General features: G+C 41.7%; 1 protein-coding gene and 1 pseudogene across 4 annotated transcripts in view; both read left to right on the top strand.

The window, feature by feature from the left end:
• The window catches only part of DAAM2 (dishevelled associated activator of morphogenesis 2), a 169276-nt gene that overhangs the window by 81072 nt on the left and 66691 nt on the right, over positions 1 to 21513 (top strand). The gene's annotated exons all lie outside the window — the stretch shown is intronic.
• Positions 9249 to 17149, top strand: LOC144457670 (actin, cytoplasmic 2-like; annotated as a pseudogene).

Here is a 21513-nt window from a genome sequence, read left to right as displayed (position 1 = left end):
CCTATCCTGCCCTCCCATTTATTCTATTCTTTCTTTTGACCCTGTTCCTCCTCAGAAGTATTTACTTCTGATTACCCCTTTCCTAATCTGCCCTCCTCTCTATCATCCCCCTGCTCTCTTGTCCCCTTCTCCCCCTATTTTCCTGTAGGGTAAGACAGATTTCCATACCCAATTGAATGTGTATGTTATTCCCTCCTTAAGCCAAATCCTATGAGAATAAGATTCACTCATTCCCTCTCACCTTCCCCCGTTTCCCCTCCACTGTAAGAGACTTTTCTTTTCTGTTTTTTTTGTGAGATAATTTACCCCATTCTACCTCTCCCTTTCTTCTTCTCTGAGTATAATCCTCTCTCATCCCTTAATTTTATTCTCCAGATATGACCCCTTAATCTTCAACTCACCCTGTGCCCTATCTATCTATCTACATATACATACATATAATTTTTTTCCTCCAACTACCCTAATACTGACAAAGGTCTCATGAGTTATAAATATCATCTTTCCATGCAGGAATGTAAACAGTTCAATCTTAATAAGTCTCTTATGATTTCTCTTTCCTGTTTACCTCTTCATGTTCCACTTGAGTCCTGTATTTGAAAGTCAAATTTTCTATTCAGCTCTGGTCTTTTCATCAAGAATGCTTGAAAGTCCTCTATTTCACTGAATGACCATTTTTTCCCCTGAAGGATTATACTCAGTTTTGCTGGGTAGGTGATTCTTGGTTGTAATCCTATCTCCTTTGCCCTCTGGAATATTATATTCCATGCCCTGCGGTCCTTTAATGTAGAAGCTGCTAAATCTTGTGTTATCCTGATTGTGTTTCCACAGTACTTGAATGTTTCCTTCTGGCAGCTTGTAATATTTTCTCCTTGACCTGGGAACTCTGGAATTTGGCTATAATATTCCTAGGAGTTTTCCTTTGGGGATCTCTTTCAGGAGGAGATCTGTGGATTCTTTCAATTTCTATTTTGCCCTCTGGTTCTACTATATCAGGGCAGTTTTCCTTGATAATTTCTTGAAAGATGATGTCTAGGCTCTTTTTTTGATCATGGCTTTCAGATAGTCCAATAATTTTTAAATTCTCTCTCCTGGATCTATTTTCCAGGTCAGTTGTTTTTCCAATGAGATATTTCACATTGTTTTCTAATTTTTCATTCTTTTGGATTTGTCTACTGTGTCTTGATTTCTCATAAAGTCACTATCTTCCAATTGCTCTATTCTAATTTTTAAGGAAGTATTTTCTTCAGTAATCTTTTGGACTTCCTTTTCCATTTGGCCAATTTTTCTTTTTAGGGCATTTTTCTCCTCATTGGCTTTTTGGACCTCTTTTGCCATTTGGGTTAGGCTATTTTTTAAGGTGTTATTTTCTTCAGTATTTTTTTGGGTCTCCTTTAGCAAGCTGTTGACTTGTTTTTCGTGATTTTCTTGCATCACTCTCAGTTTTTCCTCTACTTCTCTTACTTGCTTCTCAAGATCCCTTTTGAGCTCTTCCAAGGCCTGGGACTGATTCATATTTTTCTTGGAGACTTTGGATGTAGGAGCTTTGACTTTGTTGTCTTCTTCTGGTTGTATATTTTGATCTTTTTCACCAAAGTAAGATAACATAGTCTGACTCTTTTTGCACTGCTTCCTCATGATCCCGGCCAATTACTTGAGTTTTAAACTCTTTGTTAAGGTATGAATCTGCTTCCAATGTGGAGAATGTACTGTCCCAAGCTTCGGGGGTTTGTATAGCTGTTTTCAGAGATATTTGTAGGGACCTGTAAATTTTCAGTTCTTCCAAGGTGGTATGATAAGGGGTGAGGTGTTTACTCCTTTCCTGGCCTGTGACCACAAGTACTCCTTTCTGTCCTGTAACTGTGAGGAGGTGTGTCTCTTCACAGCCACTACAAGCTCCACCAAGCCAGCGTTCCTCCTCACCCCAGCACTGCCGCCCAGAACTTGTCCCAGATCCAAACACGGGCAAAGCAAGAGATTCCTGCCTCAGCAGTGGCAAAGAGATCCCTGTGATCCCTCTCTGATTCCCCACTGGATTCCCCCTCAGTCTGTGGACCAGAAGCTCGGGAAGCAGTTGCCCCCCTCCCCCAGGGCCACCGCTCTTGGGGAATGGAGCTGAAACCCCACCTTCCTTTCTCAGCACCGACAGAAACAGACTTTTCCCACTGACCTTCTAAGTTGTCTTTGGCATTGGTGGATTGAGGAGTCTGGAAACCTCCACAGCTGCCTGAGATTCAGTCCTCTGAGGGCTGCTCCAGGTTCACTGTGGCCTGCGTGCCCAAGCCTCACTGCGCTGAGCTCCCAGCCCAGTGCGATACACCTTTCTGATCAATCATCCAGGTTGTCTTGGGCTGGAAATTTGTTTCACTCTGTTTTTTGTGGGTTCTGCTGCTTCAGAATTTTTTTAGAGCCATTTTTTATGAGTATTTGGAGGGGTTTGGAGGAGACCTCAAGCAAGTCACTGCTTTCACTCCGTCATCTTGGCTCCACCCCCTATTGCTATTATTTGGAGGAAGCTAGGTGGCATAGTGGATAGATCACTGGGCCTAGAGTCAGGAAGACTTGAGTTCAAATATAGTCTCAGATTCATACTTACTAGCCATGTGACTCTGGGCAAGTCACTTCACCGTATTTGTTTCGGTTTCCTCATCTGTAAAATGGGCTGGAGAAGGAAATGGCAAACCACTATAGTATTTCTGCCAAGAAAATCCCAAAAGGGGTCATGAAGGGTTGGACATGACTGAAACAACTGAACAACAAGATACACATTAGTTGCAGCTATACATAAAAATATATATGTATATATACATATTTTTTTTGAGTCCGGCTATGTTCTCTCTGTTTCTCAGCACGCATTTGAGATTTGAGCTACTTCTCTCAACTATCACTTGATAAATCAAAGGAATCCAAACATATTTTAATATCAGCCTCAGGAAAACTTATCTTCTGCCGTTAATTTTTTCAGTCTCTTAATTCATTCAAAAGTCAGATAAAAGATGATTCTTGTATAGTTCCAATATAATAGGTGTGAGATGGCACCTCAAAGTTGCTTTAATTTGCATTTCCCTAATTATTAGTCATTTAGAGCATTTTTTCATATGACTATAGATAGCTTTGATTTCTTCTTCAGAAAACTGCCAGTCCACATATTTTGACCATTTACCAATTGGAGAATGGCTCTTATTTTTATAAATTTGCCTCAGTTCCCTATATGATTGAAAAATGAGATCTTTATGAGAGAAACTTGCTATTTATTTTGCCCCTAGTTTCCTGCTTTCCTTCTGATTTTGGCTGCACTGGTTTTATTTATGGAAACCCTTTTTAATTTAATGTTAATGTAATCAAAATTATCCATTTTCTCTCCCATCATCCCCTCTATTTCTTGTTTGGTCATAAATTCTCCTGTTATCCGTAGATCTTAACAGGTATTTTTTTCCATGTTTCCCTCATTTGTTTGTGATATCACCTTTTATGTCTAAATCATACACACATTTTGACCTTATTTTGGTATGCAGTGGTAGATGTTGGGCTGCGCCTAGTTTATACCAGATAAGGGATTCTTAACTTGGGGTTCAAGGAGTCTATGGATAAATTTTAGCAGTTCTAGGAACTTGGGTGGATAAAAAATATACAATCTTTATTTTTGATAACCTCTAAGTGAAATTTAGAATTTTTTTTTTCATTTACAAATATAGGCAACAAACATTATTCTGCAAAGGGGTCCATAAGCTTCTTCAGACTGCCAATGAGGTCTATAACACAAGAAAGGTTAAGAACCTCTGTGCTAGAGCATTGGAATGAGTCTGATAAGGTGAAATTCGAAAAGAATAAATGTAAAGTCTTACACTTGTGTATACAAAATCAACTTCACAAGCTTAAGATAGGAGAGGCATGGTTAGACAACAGTTTTTCTGAAAAAGATTTGGAAGAGTTATTGTACTTTGAGCTCAGTATAAATCAGTAGTATGTTATGGCAGCCAAAAAAGCCAATATGATCTTGTGCTGGAATAAGAGGGTAATAGCTGTCAAGAATATGTAAGAGATGATAGACTGTAAGCTTCTTGAGGGCAGAGACTGACTTTTGCCTCTTTTTGTATCCCCTGGCCCTTAGCACAGTGCCTCATACATAGTAAGTGATTAATGAATGTTTTGTGCCAGTACACAGTAGGTGCTTAATAAATGTTTTAATAAATATTTTAAGGGTAGCTAGGAGGCACAGTGGATAGTGCACAGGGCCTAAAGTCAGGAAGACCTGAGTTCAACTCTGGCCTCAGACATTTACTAGCACAGTACTGTGTCTTGAACTAGATGATCTCTTAAGGTCCTTTCCAGCTAGATGAGTTTTTTGTTGGTTTTTTTTGTTTGTTTCTTACTAGGCAATGGGGTTAAGTGACTTGCCCAGGGTCACATAGCTAGTAAGTGTTATGTGTCTGAGGCCAGATTTGAACTCGGGTCTTCCTGACTCCAATGCTGGTGCTCTATCCACTGTGCCACCTAGCTGCCCCATCCAGATGAGTTTCTGATAAGAATGGGGACTGGACCTCTGATTTCATTAGTCTAGAAAATTTCCAGGTTGAAAAAATCCTCTTTACCAATTCAGGTCACCACCTTTATTTCACCTGCCTTAGAGTTGCCTAAAGCACTTAGAGGTTAAGTGATTTGCCCAGGGTCACATTGGCAGCATGTGTTAGAGACTTAAACTGGGATCTTCCAGGCCTTGGGAATGGATCTCACAGTTTCTGGGGAAGTTTGAAAAATAAGCAACACCATCCCTTCTCACACCAGTACACCTCTCATGCTCCCCACAACCTTAGTAGACCGTGTTTGAAAGGGGTAGGGTTTGAAGGAAGGAGTCTGATTTATCAAGAGGACATTAAATTTTATGCCTAGGGTTGATCTGGCAATATTACTTCAGTTTTTTTTTTCTTTCCTAGTGAGTAGAAGGAAGAACAGTGCTGGGAACCCAGCCCAGTGGTATGGCATTGTAAGGATGAGAATGTCCAGTTTTGAGAAGGGCTTCTCATCATACTCATTGCCTATTTGTCTACTGAGGCAGTTAGATGGCGCCATAGTGCACAGAGTACCAGGTCTGGAGTCAGGAAGACTCACTTTCCTGAGTTCAAATCTGACCTCAGACACTTACTAGCTGTGTGACCTTGAACAAATCATTTAACCCTGTTTGCCTCAGTTTCCTCATCTGTAAAATGAACTGGAGAAGGAAATGACAAACCACTCCAGTATCGTTGCCAAGAAAACCCCAAAAGAGATCATGAAGAGTTGGACAGCTCAACACAACTAAACAACACTGTCATCCCATTAGTTCTCGTCTTGCCCTGGAAGAGGCACTTATTCAGCCTCTCCATAACTGGCTGTCCCAATTCCTGGACTGAAAACCAGCCTCCCTGTTGCCTAGGACATCTGTTTTCGTTTGCCCAGATAATTCGGCCCTACTCTCAGAGGATTCCACTCAACACTTGGAAGGCTCATGATGCTTCTCTGTCTGTTCTTAAAAATTGTCCCTGACTTCCTTTCATTTCTTTCCTTTCTCTTCATGAGATTACAGGCTGAATTCCTCATAACTATAAAAAGTTAGGGAAGTAGAAAGGGGAAGGGATATATAAAAGGCACAAATAGCGAGCAGAGGGATAAGAAACTATCAATATAGAACTACCCCCCCAAAAAACTATGAGGTGCTCTCCTTACCTATAGGGTAATTTATACTCTACTTTTCTAGGGGAAATCAATAAGCTAATCAATACAAATGTATTAAGTACCTTCTATGTTCTAGGCATGGTGAGGTGCTGGGAAGAGAATAATAAAATTGAAATAGTACCTGCCCTCAAGAAGCTTACATTCTTTGCTGGTAGATAATAGCAAGAATTTATAGTTTGTTAATGAAGCAACCTGAGCTTGGTTTTCTAAGAATGTTTCTACTGCCTGTCTTGGGAACTCTATTTTTAAAGATCTTTTAAGGAAATATCAAAAGTTTGAATTTAAAATATGAATTAAGAGAAAGGAAGGATGGAAGGCAAAATTCGGCTTAATATAGTTGGACTAATAAGGGAAAGGTGAGTACTGCAGAATTAATGCTTTTTTATTTGTTTATGTGTTTTGGCAATGGGGTTAAGTAACTTGCCCAGGGTGAACACAGCTAGTAAGTGTTATGTGTCTGAGGCCGGATTTGAACTCAGGTCCTCCTGAATCCAGGGCTGGTGCTCCATCCACTGTGCCACCTAGCTCCACCAGAATTAATGCTTTTGAATTGTGGTACTGTAAAAGACTTTTGAGAGTTCCCTTGAACAGAGGGAGATCAAATCAGTCAGTACTTAAATTAATCCAGGCTGTTCACTGGAAGGTCAAAAATGGAAGCTAAAGCATAAATACATTGGCCACATAATGAGAAAATGAGACTCATTGGAAAAGATCTTATGTTGGGAAAGATTGAAGGCAAAAGGAGAAAGGGACGGCAAAGGATGAGATGGATAGATAGGGTCATGGAAACAGCAAATGAATTTGGACAGACTTCAAGAGACAGTATGGGACAGAAGGGCCTAGTGTGCTATGATCTATGGGGTCATGAAGCATTGGACATGACTGAGTGGCTAAAAAACAATAACAATAAGGAGGAAGTTGGGGACCATTGCAAGATTTTGATCTAAGCATCAAAGGATCCAGGATGGTATCCTGAAGGTAGATAATAGAAGATAGATAATAGAATCCTGAGCAAGATACTTTGCTAAGTGCTTTACAAAAATTATCTCATTTGCTGCTGCAACAACCCTGGGAAGTAGGTGTTATTATTATTCCTGTTTTACAGCTGGGGAAACTGAGGCTGAGAGAGGTTATATGACTTGCCTGAGGTCACACACAGCTAGTAAGTATCTGAGGCTGGATTTGAGTTAGGTCTTTCTTGACTCCAGTCCTAGCACTCTATCCACTGCACCATCTAGCTGATGGATGAGATATGGAGGGCAAAACCCAGAGAAAATTTACTGTGACTCCTAGCTTGTAATGTCAGTTGACAGGAGTAAGTGTCATTCATGAATAAGTTAGAAGGAAATGATGGGTGGGGATGGGGGTGGGGGAAGCAGGGAAAACAAATTGTATGGTACTTCTATTATCATCAGGTTTCCCCAAAGCAGTTTAGATTTCAAGAGCAGCTTGACTGAAGGAAAGCTGGAAAGTATTTCGGTCAAGTTTGTGATTACTTTAATGACTTCTCACCTTTCAAGTGAGACCTGTAAGATAGAAAGGAGTGAACTATAAGTACAATAATCCTAAACCATAAATCCCCTTTTGAGGAAATTTAGGCCTTCCTCTTGCTTTCATTTAAAGCTGTACTCAAATTCCAAATTCAGTCAATCAGCAAGCACTTATAGTATGCTAAACTGGGGATTACAAAGAAAGGGGGAGTTAAAGAATTTCTGTTATTTAATTTTTTTTTTCATGGGGACTCAGCTGTCCCATCTCATCCAGGCTGGAAGGGTAGGGATTACTCACTGGCCTGATCCCACTGCTTACTGGCTTGATCTCAAGAATGACAGGGGAGCTTGATCTACTCCATTTCTGATCTGGTCAGTTTATCCCTCCTTATACAACCTGGTCCACCCTCCTCCTCATCTCCCAACACTTTAGTTGCATAGCATCTTAATACAGATAATGATTGGCATGGCTCCATTGCAGCCCAAAATTCCTGAGATCAAGAGATTTGGCACCCTCAGCCCCTCCAGTGACAGGGATTACAGGTGCACATTACCATACCTAACAGATACCTTACTTTCTAATGGGGAAACAACACATAAATAGTTAAGTCCATACAAGATTCATCCAGAGTACTTTTTAACATTAGGAGGGAAAGGAAGAGACCCAACACCCTCATTTCATAACACATTCCAATGTAATCATTCCAATTACAATCTATCAGATATTTTCCAAATCCCACTGGTCATTAAGAGACAGGGATTCCCCAACGAGGGTTTGGTTTTCAGAAATGAGGTGACCCAGCACAGCTCAGTTCTTCTGGGTAGTATGTGTGGAGAGAATGAACAGCAGTGGCAGTTATGCAGTAGGAACTGCTGTGTGGGAACGGAAGTGAGGTACAAGAGAAAATATGTTGTTAGGACGGAGTCAAACAGTGGGGTCGGGCTAGAGATCTCTGGGGAGCCCCATGAGACCACAGGGACAGCAGTCAAGGCTGATAGAATCATGAAGGGTTGTATGCTCTGCAGTCTCTGAGTTGATTTGCCTTCCAGAGCATCTGATTTTCCTGTTCCTTTAACTTCACAGAAAGGGCTCCATCCTCCTAGCCCACAATAGAGGCAGGCATTAGATCTATTTTAAAGGAGTCTGTTTTAGAGAAGAAGAAACTGAGAGTCAGAGAGGAGCAGGGACATCATCAGTCATGCTAATTAGCTAATTAGTAACAGAACCTGAACTCCAGGCTTCCAGTCTGGTTCTTTTTCCACTTACTCTCTGCTCCCTAAAAAAGTAGGTAGTCATGGTGGTGGTGGCAGGACGGGGCTGTATGTATGATTCAAGGCTTCATGACAACTAGAAGTCTGTGAGGTGCTCACTAAAGGGTGAATGGGAAGGGAGAAGGGAAAAGCATTTATTAAGCCAGGCACTGTGCTAAGTGTTTTTTATAATATTATCTTATTTGATCTTTGAAACAACCTTGGGAAGTAGGTGCTATTATTATCCCCATTTTACAATTGAGGAGACTGAGGCAGAGAGTGGTTAAGTGACTTCCCCAGGGTCATGAACAGCTATTAAGTGTCTAAATTCAAATTTGAACTCAGGTCTTCCTGACTTCAGGCCTGGTGCTCTATCCAGTGGGCCACTAGTTACCACCAGGCTTTATAATAGTCATACCATGCAAAGTGTAAGCAGAGGGAGTAGGGCCTTATAAGACACTTCCAGTTTATATTTTCTGTGGGTTACGTGCACAGGGAGGGTATCTTTTAACATGAAGGACAGTATGATACGTAGTAATGAATGGAAGCAGCTTGGTAGCTGTCTTCCCCCAACACTGCCCAAACGCAGAAGGAATGTGTTGGCATTCCAGTGTTTATGTCCAGCAGGGCCCTAAAGTATAAACAGGACGATGCTAGAAATGACTAGAAATCCTGTCCAGGTCTCACTCAGTGGTAGTCAGCAGCACTTTGGATGATCCTCCCTTTTTTTGTCGCTCTGCCCCTCCCCCCCTCTAATTTCTCTGATTATGATCGTACACAGCCTTGGATTAAACAAAAATGGCAGAAGAAATTACTGTTCTCGTCATTGACAATGGCTTTGGTATGTGCAAAGCTAGCTTTGCTGGGGATGATGTGTGCCACTCTGTTGTGGCACAAGACACACAAGACACCAGCGTGTCATAGAGGGGAATGGGGCAGAAGGACAGGTATGTTGGTCATGAGGCCCAGAGCAAGAGAGGTATCCTGATTCTGAAATATCCCATTGTCCCAATGGGAATGACACGAAGAAAATCTGGCATCATACCTTCTACAATGACCTCCATTTGAACTAATTTCTGAAGGAAAACTAGAAATTTTAAAAAGTGAAGGTGAGGAGGGAATGAATTCCAGGCATGGAAAAGACACAGAAATTAAAGATGAAATGTCACATGTGAAAAACAGCAACAAAATCAGTTTGACTAAACAAAAGAGTGATTGAAGGAGAATGAACAAAGCTTTGCGTAGCCACTGAGGAACACCCTATTCTGTTAGCAGAAGCTTCCTTAAATCCCAAGACCAATAGAGAGAAAATGGCAACGATCAATACCCTAGCCATGTATGTTGTTATTCAGGCTGTGTGGTCACTGTATGCTTCTGATCGTACTACTGGTATCATTAGGGACTCTGGTGATGGTGTCACCCACACTGTGCCCATCTATGAGGATTATTCCCTTCCCTATGCCATCTTTCATCTAAACTTGGCTGTCTGTGACTTGACAGAGTACCTCATAAAGATACTGACAGAAAGAGGTGTAACTTCACACTCACAGCTGAAAAGGAAATTGTGTGTGACACTAAGGAGAAGCTGTGCTATGTTGCCCTGGACTTTGAACAGGAGATGACCGCTGCTGTTTCATCTTTTTCCCTAGAGAAGAGCTGTGAACCTCCTGATGGCTTTGGCAATGAGAGGTTCAGGTGTCCAGAGACCCTCTTCCAACCATCCTTCCTGGGATGGAATTCTGTGGCATTCATGAGACCGCTTTCAATTCTATCATGAAATGTGATATTGATATCCAAAAAGATCTATATGCCAACACAGTATTGTCTATCATGTTTTTGTCGTTCAGACATTTTTCAGTAGTATCTGACTTGTTACAACACTGTTTGGGGTTTTCTTGGCAGAGATGATGGAGTGGTTTGCCATTTCCTTCTCTAGCTCATTTTACATATGGGGAAACTGAGGCAAACAGGGTTGCCTAGAGTCACCTAGCTAGTGAGTGGCTGAGCCCAGATTTGAAATCAGGAAGATGAGCTCCTGACTTCAGACCCTGCACTCTATCCTGTTGGTCACCTAGCTGACAGAATGTGGAAAGCAATCACAGCCCTGGTACCTAGAATAATGAAAATTAAGATCATTGCTTTCCCTGAACATAAGTATTTCATCTGGATTAGTAGCTCTGCTCTGCCTTCTCTCTCCACCTTCCAGCAGATGTGAATGAACAGGCAGGAAGAAATATGAAGAATATGGCCCATCTAGCATCCATCACAAATGCATCTAAATAGACTACTAGAAGATGTTTAGCATTTGCTGTATGAGTATTCACAAAGTAAAAATTTGCCCTGGCAAATATACACCTCATGTTGGCCTCATGAAACTGGAATAAGCCTTCTCTGAAAAGAAATTTGCCCTTAGGGAAGTTTGTATCTGATGTCAGACAAATATCAGCCCTTTTTAGATTGTTGAACTGTTACTGATTTGACCTCATTTTCAAGTTAACAGTTGCTCCCTTGATGTACATTTTAGCATCCCTTGTACACAACTTTGACCTAAATCGTAACAAAGGTCACTTCATTTCTACAGTAAGGCTAAGAGTTAACTTCAGTAGAAAATTGACCTGATAATATGGCAATATAGTATCTGGCTGGTTGACACTCAATGGCGGTACAGTTTAGTTCTGTAAGTTATATATAGCACTGGATCAGTACAGGGTATCTAAAGGTCAGATTTCCAGCATCTGAAAGAGCTGACCTGCAGAATGTCTCTCCTAAAGCTAGCAATAGTTTATTAAATGTGTGTTCACCATCCTAGCAGGAGTATATATTCAATCCATGAGTTAGGAACCAGTTTTTTTTTTTTAACCCACTGTTTTCCCCCAATGTCATGGGGGAATAAATTACTTACATGTTGTGAAAAAGTTTGCCTTTACAACTTGTAAATTTGTGTATTTAGTTAATTTATGTGAGGTTTGTGTATGTTGCCTTAATGTTTTGACATGACAGTAGAATACCAAAATTTGTAAGTTATCCTAAGAGTTGAGAATTGTAATGCCCAACACATCTTTGTGTAAGGAAAAAATGAAAGTGCTGAAGTAAAAGAAAAGAAAAAAAATCATGTCTAGAGGTTTTGGTGGGAGGAAAAAAAAATTAGGAGAGACTATAGGGCCCATTGTTTTGCTAATGCAAAAGGGATGGAGACTGGGGTCTCAAGGTTATGTCATATTGGATATCCCTGACCTTGTCCTACCCAGATGAATATTGGAGCTCTCCTTCAGGAACAGAGTCAAAGCAATTCACTGAGAGCATGAAGCTTGGAGGAATGGAAGAAGCTGTATGCCCCCAACACACTGTGTTGAAGACATGTCCTTACCAATGGGAAGCATCACGGTACCCTGAAGGAACACTAGATTTTAAGTTAGATGACCACTGCTCAAATCAAGCTTCTGCCACTTTCTACCTGTGTGACCTTGGGAAGAATCAGGAAACCTCTCTGGACCTCAGTTTCCTCCCCTGTAAAATGAGAGACTCATTAACCTCTAAAGTCCCTCTTAGCTTCAGAACTATGATTTAGGCCCTGAGGTGAAAGTTCGTAACTCCGGTGTAAGAAGAGGACTTTAGGCCTGGAAGGGGCTTCGGAGATTATTGAATCCACCTTTCTCATCTTATGAATGGCTAATCTGGGGCCCAGAGAAATTACTTGGCCAAGGTCACACAGAAAGTAGGAGATCTGGGAGCCCAATCCACATATTCCTCTAAGAAATGTATTAATTTTGTCTCATCAAGCTTCACTCCCTTTCCCTATACACCTTTCATAAAAACAGGAGAAATTCCCTTTCTTACCTCCCATCTGTGTGAACTGGGAAAGGGGCCATTCTACCTGGGGGCAGGAGGGTAGGGAGAAGAGACCCAGAATAGACAAACCTATGTCTCCCTTACCATCTCTGAAAAGGGCGGGGATTAAGTGAGAAAGCCCCCATAGTCCCTGAAAAGCTGATAGTTCAGAAAAATGCCAAATTGGGAATTTTCATTTTCTTCTTTCCAAGCTTCTTTCCTTACCCTCCCCAAAACCTCATCTCTGGACTCCTGATTGATTCATTCACACCTTCCAGCCTACTTCTAGAAGGAGCCCTGGGAGTAGGGAGTAAAACTTTGCGGGAGGGGGGATGGGGAGGCAGTTAGGAGGGAGGGTTGGGAGAGCCAGTCTCTCAGAGGGGATTTGGATCAGACTTTGCTTTCTCTGTCTTTTCCAGAGCAGAGGGGAAAACCACTCTTTTTTTGGGTGGTGGCTGCTAAAAATAGCACCCAGTCCTGGAAAGAGAACTTGGTTATTTTGAAAGTGCTCCCCCTCCTCAACCCCTTGCCCCACCCAGCTGCTGAAGGAAGGACTCACATACTAAGTTCTGTGCTCAGAATGGAACCTGAAACCTTCAAGAGAAATGAACAATATCTCACTTTATTTCATGTTTGGAAAATGATACCATTGTAGTTAGCAATATAGATTGAAAGCTCCTTGTCTGCATAACTTTGCAATGGGAGTAAGTGGAGGAGATATAGTCAGTCAAAAAGTTGATTTAATTAGGGAGCTATGGTATCTTTCCTCAGGAAGCTTATACTCATGGGAGGCAGAGAAGATACTCTGTTGCCCTATTTAGAAGTCCCCAGAACATTGGGGGCAGATATGTTTCTAGCCCACAAAATGTTTCCCCTTCTAGTGGGAGAGACAGTGCATATATGAAGTCATGCATGAAATAATGTGTTTGATATCATACATATGTGAAAAAGGACTACTATAAAATACTTAAAGTTAATATTTCAGTGAAGGTTAATAGAGTATCAACTGAGAAGTGGTATCATGTAGGATGTAGACTGAACTCTGGATTTGGAATCAGAAGTCTTGGGTTCAAATTTGACTCTCTTACATGATACTTGTTTGAACTTGGACAAATAACATATTCTCTGGGCCTGCTTTTTCGCCTGTAAAGTGAAAGAGTTGGAGTTAATTTACTTCTTTTCTATTCCAATTCATGTGATCCTCAGAGAAAAGAAATGCTAGAATAAAAGAATGATCAGATTTAGGTATGACTAATCAAAGAAGGCTTACTGGAAAAGGCAAGTCTTGAAGGAAATTTTGCAGGATGGCGACTTCTAAATTCAGTTGCTGGAGAAACCATAGGATAGAAAAGTTTGTATAAGGACTCAGATGCAGGAATAAATAGATAATAGGTAGGAGAAGTACCTGGGAGGCAACAAGGTCTATGCTCTTGGATAGTAATTACTTGGGTTCTTCATTAATTCATTTAACCTATCTGAGTTTTGGTTTGCTTATCTGTGAAAAGGCAGCTGAAAAATGCACTTTTCATGGCCTACCTCACAGGATCATTATGGGAGAAAGCATTTTATACACTATAAATTGCTCATTGTGCATTGTTATTGTTCATTGGGTAGCTGGGCCTCAGAGCTCAGTTTCTGTGTGAACCTCTGTAGTGTACAAATGGTCAGATATACAGGACGCTCTGGGCCCGTGAAGCAGGAAATGGTTTGCATTCCTTATTTCCCCCACAGCAGCTTTGGGAAGAGCCAGGCCCAACTCCCAGACCCCAGGGGCCTCAGGGGACCCGGTGGAAAAAGGAGAGCAGGAGAGGAATGTCTCAGGCCCTGGGAGTAGGGGCAGCTCTGCCTTCAGATCAGGACATCCTCCTCCTCCTTCTTTCGCTTTTCCCTTTTTACCTTAGTCTCACTTTCTCCATTAAAGTTATGATGAAACAGTAAAGCCAATAGCCAATATTCATGAATTTGTCCCACCATCTCCAAAGAGCATCACGGGAAGTCAGAGCAGATACTTAGCACATCCGTGTGACTTTCCCAAGGTTATTCAGCAAATTCAGCCAGGAGAGTCATAGAGCTAGAAGGAACCCTCAGAGATCATCCCCCCTTATTTTACAGATGAAACTGATAGACATAAGTGATTTTCCCTGGATCACACAGGTAGTAAGTGGCAGAGATGGGTTTTGAATTGAGAATCCCCTGACTCCAGATATAGCTGGAGCATGGAGTCTATTAGACCTCTTTACATAGTATAACTAGAAGCCACAATGACAAGAGTGAAGGAAAGGGAATGGGAAGGAAGGATCTACAGCAGCGTCAACTGGAGCCATTCTAGTTGTTCAGTCAGTTTTCTGTTGTGTCTGAATCTTTGTGACCCCATTTGGGGTTTTCTTGGCAAAGACACTGCAGTGGTTTGCCATGACCTTCTCCAGCTTATTTGACAGATGAAGAAACTGAGGCAAACAGGGTGAAGTGACTTTCCCAGGGTCACACAGCTAGTAAGGGTCTGAGGGCAGATTTGAACTCTGGAAGACGAGTCTTCCTAACTCCAACTGGCACTCTTATCCACTGCGACACCTTGGCTGCCTGCCATTTTTAGAATGTACTTCTTATGGTTTGGAAACAGCAACTGAAATCCTTTGCATACAAGAACCAAAACCATTGTGGAGTGAAGTTGTTGATCAAGGCCCAGAGTGAAGAGTCTTGAGGTCTGAGTCTTGCAGTCGTTCTGAGCAAGGAGACCAGTAGATCTGGCACATGGAGTCTATTAGGAGGAAGCAATTTGTGCCAAGTGATTCTAAGTCCACTTGGAAAGAAAGGAGCCTTAATCCAACCAGAAAAGTATGTATTCTTTCCTAGAATGAAGTCATTGAAGCTTCTTGGGTAAAGGGATGACATGGTCAGAGCTACACTTAAGAAATGTAAATTGGCAGGTGAGAGGAAGCTGGATGGGAGAGGGGAAAGCTTGGATTCAGAGACATCAACTGGGAGATTTTTTGTAATAGTCCAGACTTGAGGTGAAAAGGGCCTGAACTTGGGTAGTTGGGGTAGGTAGAAAGATAAGAGATGTGTAGGGGAGAGAACTGACAAGATGTGACTGATTAGATATGGGGAATGGGTGAGAGGGAAGAGTTGAGGATGACTCTTGTGTTGGGAATCTGGGGGACTGGGAGAATGATGATGTGCTTGACAGAAGTGGGAAGGTTAGTAGGAGGGGTTGGGGTTAAGGGGAAAGATAAGACAATGAAAATCTGGCCTCAGACAGTTGACACTTACTAGCTGTGTGACCCTGGGCAAGTCACTTAACCCCAATTGCTTCACCAAAAAGCAAAAAAAAAAAAAGATAAGACAATGAGTTTAGTTTGGGACAAGTTGAGCTTGAGATGCCTGTGGGGCATCCAGGTAGAGATGTCCAGCAGACAGAGACGAGGGACCTGTGTGAGAAATAGGGGCTGAGTATGTTGATGCATTGGCATGGAGATTATAAATTGAATCTGTAGGAGCTGATGGGATCCCTTAAATTCAGATGGCTATGGTTCCAGTCTGTTGCTTGTAGTCTTCTATTACATCTATTTTCCTGTTCTGATTAGCTCCCACCCCTGTGGCAAGGTCCTCCAGCATCTTCCAAGCATCACCTGCTAAATGAGCAAAGATATGTTAGAAAGAACACTGGAACTGAAGTCAGAGAACCTGGGTTAAAATCTTGCCTCTGATAACTTATTACCTGTGTGATCTCAGGTAATTCACAGCCTCTCGAGATCTCAGTTTCCTCATCTGTAAAATGCCTTGAACTAGATGACTGACTTTCAGGGTCTCTTCAGACTTTATTTCTTTGATTCTTTGATCACTTTTCTCTAGACCCACCCCTATCACCCACTGCCCAGGGGAGATTAGATAGCTGAATTTCCTTTATATGCCTTACTTAAAAATGGATTTGAGTCTAAGACAAAACACAGCTGGAACTTGTCTGTCTGCTCCCTAGACCTAGGATTTCAGGCAGAGACAACTTCTCTCAAGTGGGCCTGACACGTCCCTAAAATACCAGGCCACTCCTGTTCTCTTCCTGTTTGGAAAAGGGCAAATGGTCTAGATTACCCACCAGGCTCCAAGGCGTGTTGCCATCATTCTCCGAAGGATTCTGATATTCTGGAAATCTAGACCTAAAAAGATTCTAAAGTTGTTGGAAGGGAAGAAAGGGAAGGCAGGCTCAGCATGTCTTACTGATGGAGGAGAGAGAAACAACCCTAATGGTGTTAGGGCACTTCCAGCCTTTTCTTTCTGAGTCTATTGGAATACTTTGATATTGGTACTGTTCTAAAGTTAAAAGGGAAGAGTCCACTCTGGGAGATAGAATAGAAGGAAGTGATTAAGTGAAGAAGAGCAAGGTGGAGTCATGCTCAGGGCATTTGACATTCTCATCACTCTCCTTGATGACGTCATGAGCACTCAGTATCGGGGCAGCTGGGTGGTGAAGTGGCTAGATCACTGGGCCTAGTATCAGGAAGACCTGGGTTCAAATCTAGCCTCAAACACTAGCTGTGAGACTTTGGACAAATCATTGAACCTCTGTACTTCAGGCCCTCATCACCTCTCATCCTGACAATTGTAATAGCTTCCTCTTGGGTCTCCCAGTCTTAAGTCCTGCTTTTCCATCCTCTCCAATCCATTCTCTGCATAACTACTGTTATGTGCCACGTGGGATAAATGGGATGATCAGGGAAGACTAGAACTCTGCTGTGAGGGCTTGCTGAGCTCTTTCCAGGATTACTCATCCACCTTTAGTGTTCATCTTTCACCCATCTTGTACCTGTAGTTCCAAGAGGCTGCCACACTCCACCATCTTGGCAGATGGCCTAAACCAGGATGAGAGTAATTGACTCACTTGGTGAGTTAGGGGTATGTCTCCCCCAGGCATGTGAAGACTTCCCCCAGCTGAATGGGTGCATGAGAATAATTTGTTCCAATGGCCGTGAAGGCAGCTGAAGCAGGCACTGTGGAGTGCTTAGAGTTTGGTCAGACTTTGAAGATGCCAAGGCCATCCGCTGCATCTCAAGCCACAGCCAGTCATCCTGACTTTTGTCCTGCCACTGGACCCTGATGACTCTGGAAGAGAGAGTGAGGCTGAAGACTCTGTGCAGCTCTGCCTCACTTCAATCCAGTTCACTCACAAGTCAAGACATCCCCCTGTGACATCATTGGTCCTCTTCAAAGGGCAAACAGTAACAGTAACTCTGTGACAAGCAATGTCCTTAAAGCAGAGATCAGACCATGTTACTTTTGCTCAGCAGGCTTCAGTGGCTTCCCATGGCCTTTAGGATCAAATATAAACCCCTTTGACATTTAAAGCTTTTCAAAACCTGGCTTCTGCCTACTTTTTCAGGCTTATTATTTACTCATCCATCATTTTCCTTCACTCACTTTTCGTCCAGTCAAACTGGTTTTGTTGCTGTTTTTCACGTATGACATTTCATCTTTAGTTTCTGTGTCTTTTCCATGCCTGGAATTCATTCCCTCCTCACCTTCACTTTTCAGAATTTTTGGTTTCCTTCAAAACTTAGTTCAAATAGAGTTCTAGACTTGGAGTCAGGAAGGCATGAGTTCAGATGCAGCCTTAGACACTTACTCTGTGAATCCTTGGCAAGTGACTAACCTTTTTGTCATAGTTTTTTCATCCATAAAATGGGGATAATAATAGTACCTACTTCCCAGAGTTGTGAGAATAAAATGAGAGAATATCTGTAAAGCACTTTGCAAACCTTAAAGTGGGGCAGCTAGGTGCCATACTGACTACAGTACCAGGACTGGAGTCATGAAGACTCCCCTTCCTGAGTTCAAATGTGGCCTCAGATATTTACTAGCTGTGTGATCCTGAGCAAGTCACTTCACCCTGTTTGCCTCAGTTTCTTCATCTGTAAAATGAGGTAGAGAAGGAAATGGTAAACCACTCCAGTATTCTTGATTAAAAAACAAAACAAAACAAAAACCTAAATGGGGTCATGAAGTCAGACAGACTGAAAAAATTGAACGACAAAATCTTAAAGTGCTATATAATCGATAGCTATTATTATTAAATGAGGCACATGTCAGCCACACTCCCAGCTGCAAATCTGATTAAAATGTAATTGAGAAGATTTGACAAAATAAATAAAAATGTGACAAAACATAGATAATGTCAATATGTGGTTTTCTAACTCAATATGTGACCTCAGTTCCCTCAGATTGCCTTTTATTTACTTTGTATATATTTTGTTTACATTTTTGCACACACATTATCTCCTTGATAGAATAGAATCTCCTTGAAGGCAAGGAATATTTCATTTTTATGTTTGTACCACCAATGCCTAGCACAGTGCCTAGTGTAACATAGGTGCTTAATAAATCCTTGTTGATTGAATGAATGAAAAGCACATTTAATAAGCATTTACTATGTGCCAGGCACTGTACTAAGATGGCAATACAAATACAAAAATGAGATAGTCCCTGTCCTCAAAGGATTTACATTTTAATAGGAAGATACCACACATAGAAGTGAGTGATGTCCAGAGAAGAAAGGGTATATCTGGGAGTTGCAAAGATGGTGAGTTGATCCATAGGGGAAGTCAATTGTCCTCTCCAGAGGCAATGGTAATATTAATCTGATTACAGATGAATCTGATTGGTAGTATTAATGGTAGTATATTAATTTAATTTAATAATTAAATTAAATACTTTATAATTATCTATATCATATTATAATCATAATATGATATAAATATACCTATATATGTTATCATGTTATTATAATAATAAAATAAATTAGAATAATAATTAATTTAATTAATGGTAGTATATTAATTTAATTTAATAGGAGCTCAGAGCAAGAGATGGGAAGGAGTTGGTGTTTGGAAGAGATCCTATGTATGGCAACAGGCTGGACTGTGTAGTGGAGAGCTGGCGCCAGCCAGATATGATGAGCCAAACTTACTCATTCACCAATTCAGCTTACTTAGTCCAAGGTGGGAGTTCCAAAACTGAGTAGATCAGCTCACCTAGGCACTAGGAGCAAATTTTTCTAGTGATCAGTTGCTGAGGGGTTATTCCAGGTGAGAAATGGAGCCCCAGCGGGACGGATGGCAAGATGTCCAGAGTGGATGACTGGATAAGATGTGAAACAAGTTGATTTACTGATCAGTCTATTGATTGTAAAGTACACCTAGATCTAGATTAGTTTGAATAATGAATCCCCTGGAGTGGCTGCGTTATTTTTATTCTCACTGCATGTTTCCATTGGGATGGAATAAATTACCATTATTTTACACGATTATAACCTCAAATAGTGAGAATTTGGATACCTTTGACCACTTCAGGGGAGTCATTGTTTGTACTAATTGGTACCTGGATATGGTATTAGGAAGGAGACTGGACTGGTTGAGGATCTAGACAGGTCATTTCCCTTTCCCTGGGCTTTAATAATCTTATCAGAAACATGTTTAAGGAAGTTGAATTAGATAATCTAAAAGCTGCCTTCCAGCCCTAAAATTTGATTTCTGTTCTCTGCTATTGAAATGGAACTTTAATGAGAAAAAGGAGAAAAGTGCTTAGTAAGGGAAGGAGGAGTGGGTGATGGTATCCCCAGTAGTGCAAACTCAGTCCCAAAGTCTCACTCCCAGTCTCAAACAAGTCCCTTAAAAGGGCAAACTATGCAGCACTCCCAGGAGTGCTGAGTACCCAGATCCCTCTCAACTTCCTGTTTGGAAGGTCTGAGACTACCCTGACCCCAGCTGGGTATGGGTAGCCTTGGCTCCACTCCCTTCTCTGGTTCCTGCCACCCTCTCTGTCCCTTGTCAGGTCAGAGTTGGTAGCCAGTAAGCTAACTTGGTTAGTGGGGTGAGGGAGGAAGAATGGAATTGGATGCCATCAAAGAAACCCAGCCACTGCTTTCCCAGATATCAACCCATCTCTCCCCTGGGCCCTTATCTCACTATCCTCCTAACCTCCTGTAACCTCGAGACATTCCCCGCTGCGGTATGACGCGGTCATTATGACTTCTCAATATGCCACACATCGGCCAAGCTACAGTTGTGTTTGGAGGCAGCTAAACAAAGAGGGTTGAATAGCATTCTTGTTAGGCACCCCAGGCTCCACATGTAACAGGTATAATCACAAGTCATCTGGTTTAGTCTCAACAGAAAAGCTTGAATGAGGGGGAGGAGTGGAACTAGGGTAATAGAGGTTCAGCCAAGAAAAAATAGTCAGGCAAGCTAAGCCGGAGTCCAGCTCATGGGAGGGGGCCAGTGCCAGGCAGTAAGCCAGGATCCCACAGAATTGAAGTGAGAGTTAGGCAGAGCAGTATGTGGACTGATGGGAAGATGCTTTGCTCAGAGAGTCTTTGCTTGTAGTTTCTTTTTCTGCCTCCCCACCCCCTGCCTTTCTTCCTTCTGCCCTTAGCATCATTTTAATAGAAATATTCAGAGCAGATAGGGGTACATTTCAGCTAAGGGAAATGGTATGAGCAAAGGTAAGGCTGGCTAAGATGTGTTCCAGGGATAAAGAAATGTTCTTTTCCTATGGAATGAGGGAGGTGGGCATAGCCAGGTACTCTGCCATGTGCTGAATGGCACTGGACTGAAAGCATAATCCAGACTATAATGGCAAGCATCAGAATATATTGGGTGAGGGGCACAAGTCCCTTGTTTATTCTATTGCCTGAAATCCCAAGGAGGAGGCACAATGATAGCTGAGAAAACTGAGGAAGAAGCTGGTTAATTCTTGGTGTTTAGTTGTGCTTAGGAAGGAAGGAAATAAACCTTTATAAGCACCTACTATGTGCCAGGGTAGCCAGATGACACAGTGGATAGAATGCTGGGCCTTAAATCAGGAAAATCGGAGTTCAGATCTGGCCTCAGACACTTGACTCTGGGCAAATCACTTAACCCTGTTTGCCTCAGTTCCTAAAATGAGCTGGAGAAGGAAATGGCAAATCACTCCAGTATCTTTGCCATGAAAACCCAAAAGGGGTCATGAAGAGCTAGGCACGACTAAAATGACTGATCAACAAGAACACTGTGCCTGGCACTGTGTTAAGCACTATGCAGGTATTATCTCATTAGATCCTGTATTAATAGGATTTAGTGAGGTTCGGATTCGCTCCTATAAATGACACTCTCCAATGCACCAGAAAATAATAGGAAATAGATAATTTATTTAGAAGAAGCAAAGCACAGATAGTTTGAATTTGCATAGAAAGCATAAATAATAAGAA

This window comes from Phascolarctos cinereus, unplaced genomic scaffold (assembly GCF_003287225.1).
Source record: "Phascolarctos cinereus isolate Bilbo 61053 unplaced genomic scaffold, phaCin_HiC Scaffold_5;HRSCAF=322, whole genome shotgun sequence".
NCBI classification, from domain to species: Eukaryota; Metazoa; Chordata; class Mammalia; order Diprotodontia; family Phascolarctidae; genus Phascolarctos; species Phascolarctos cinereus.
The sequence above is the reverse complement of the archived record's forward strand: the minus strand, read 5'-3'. Positions and strand labels throughout refer to the sequence as shown.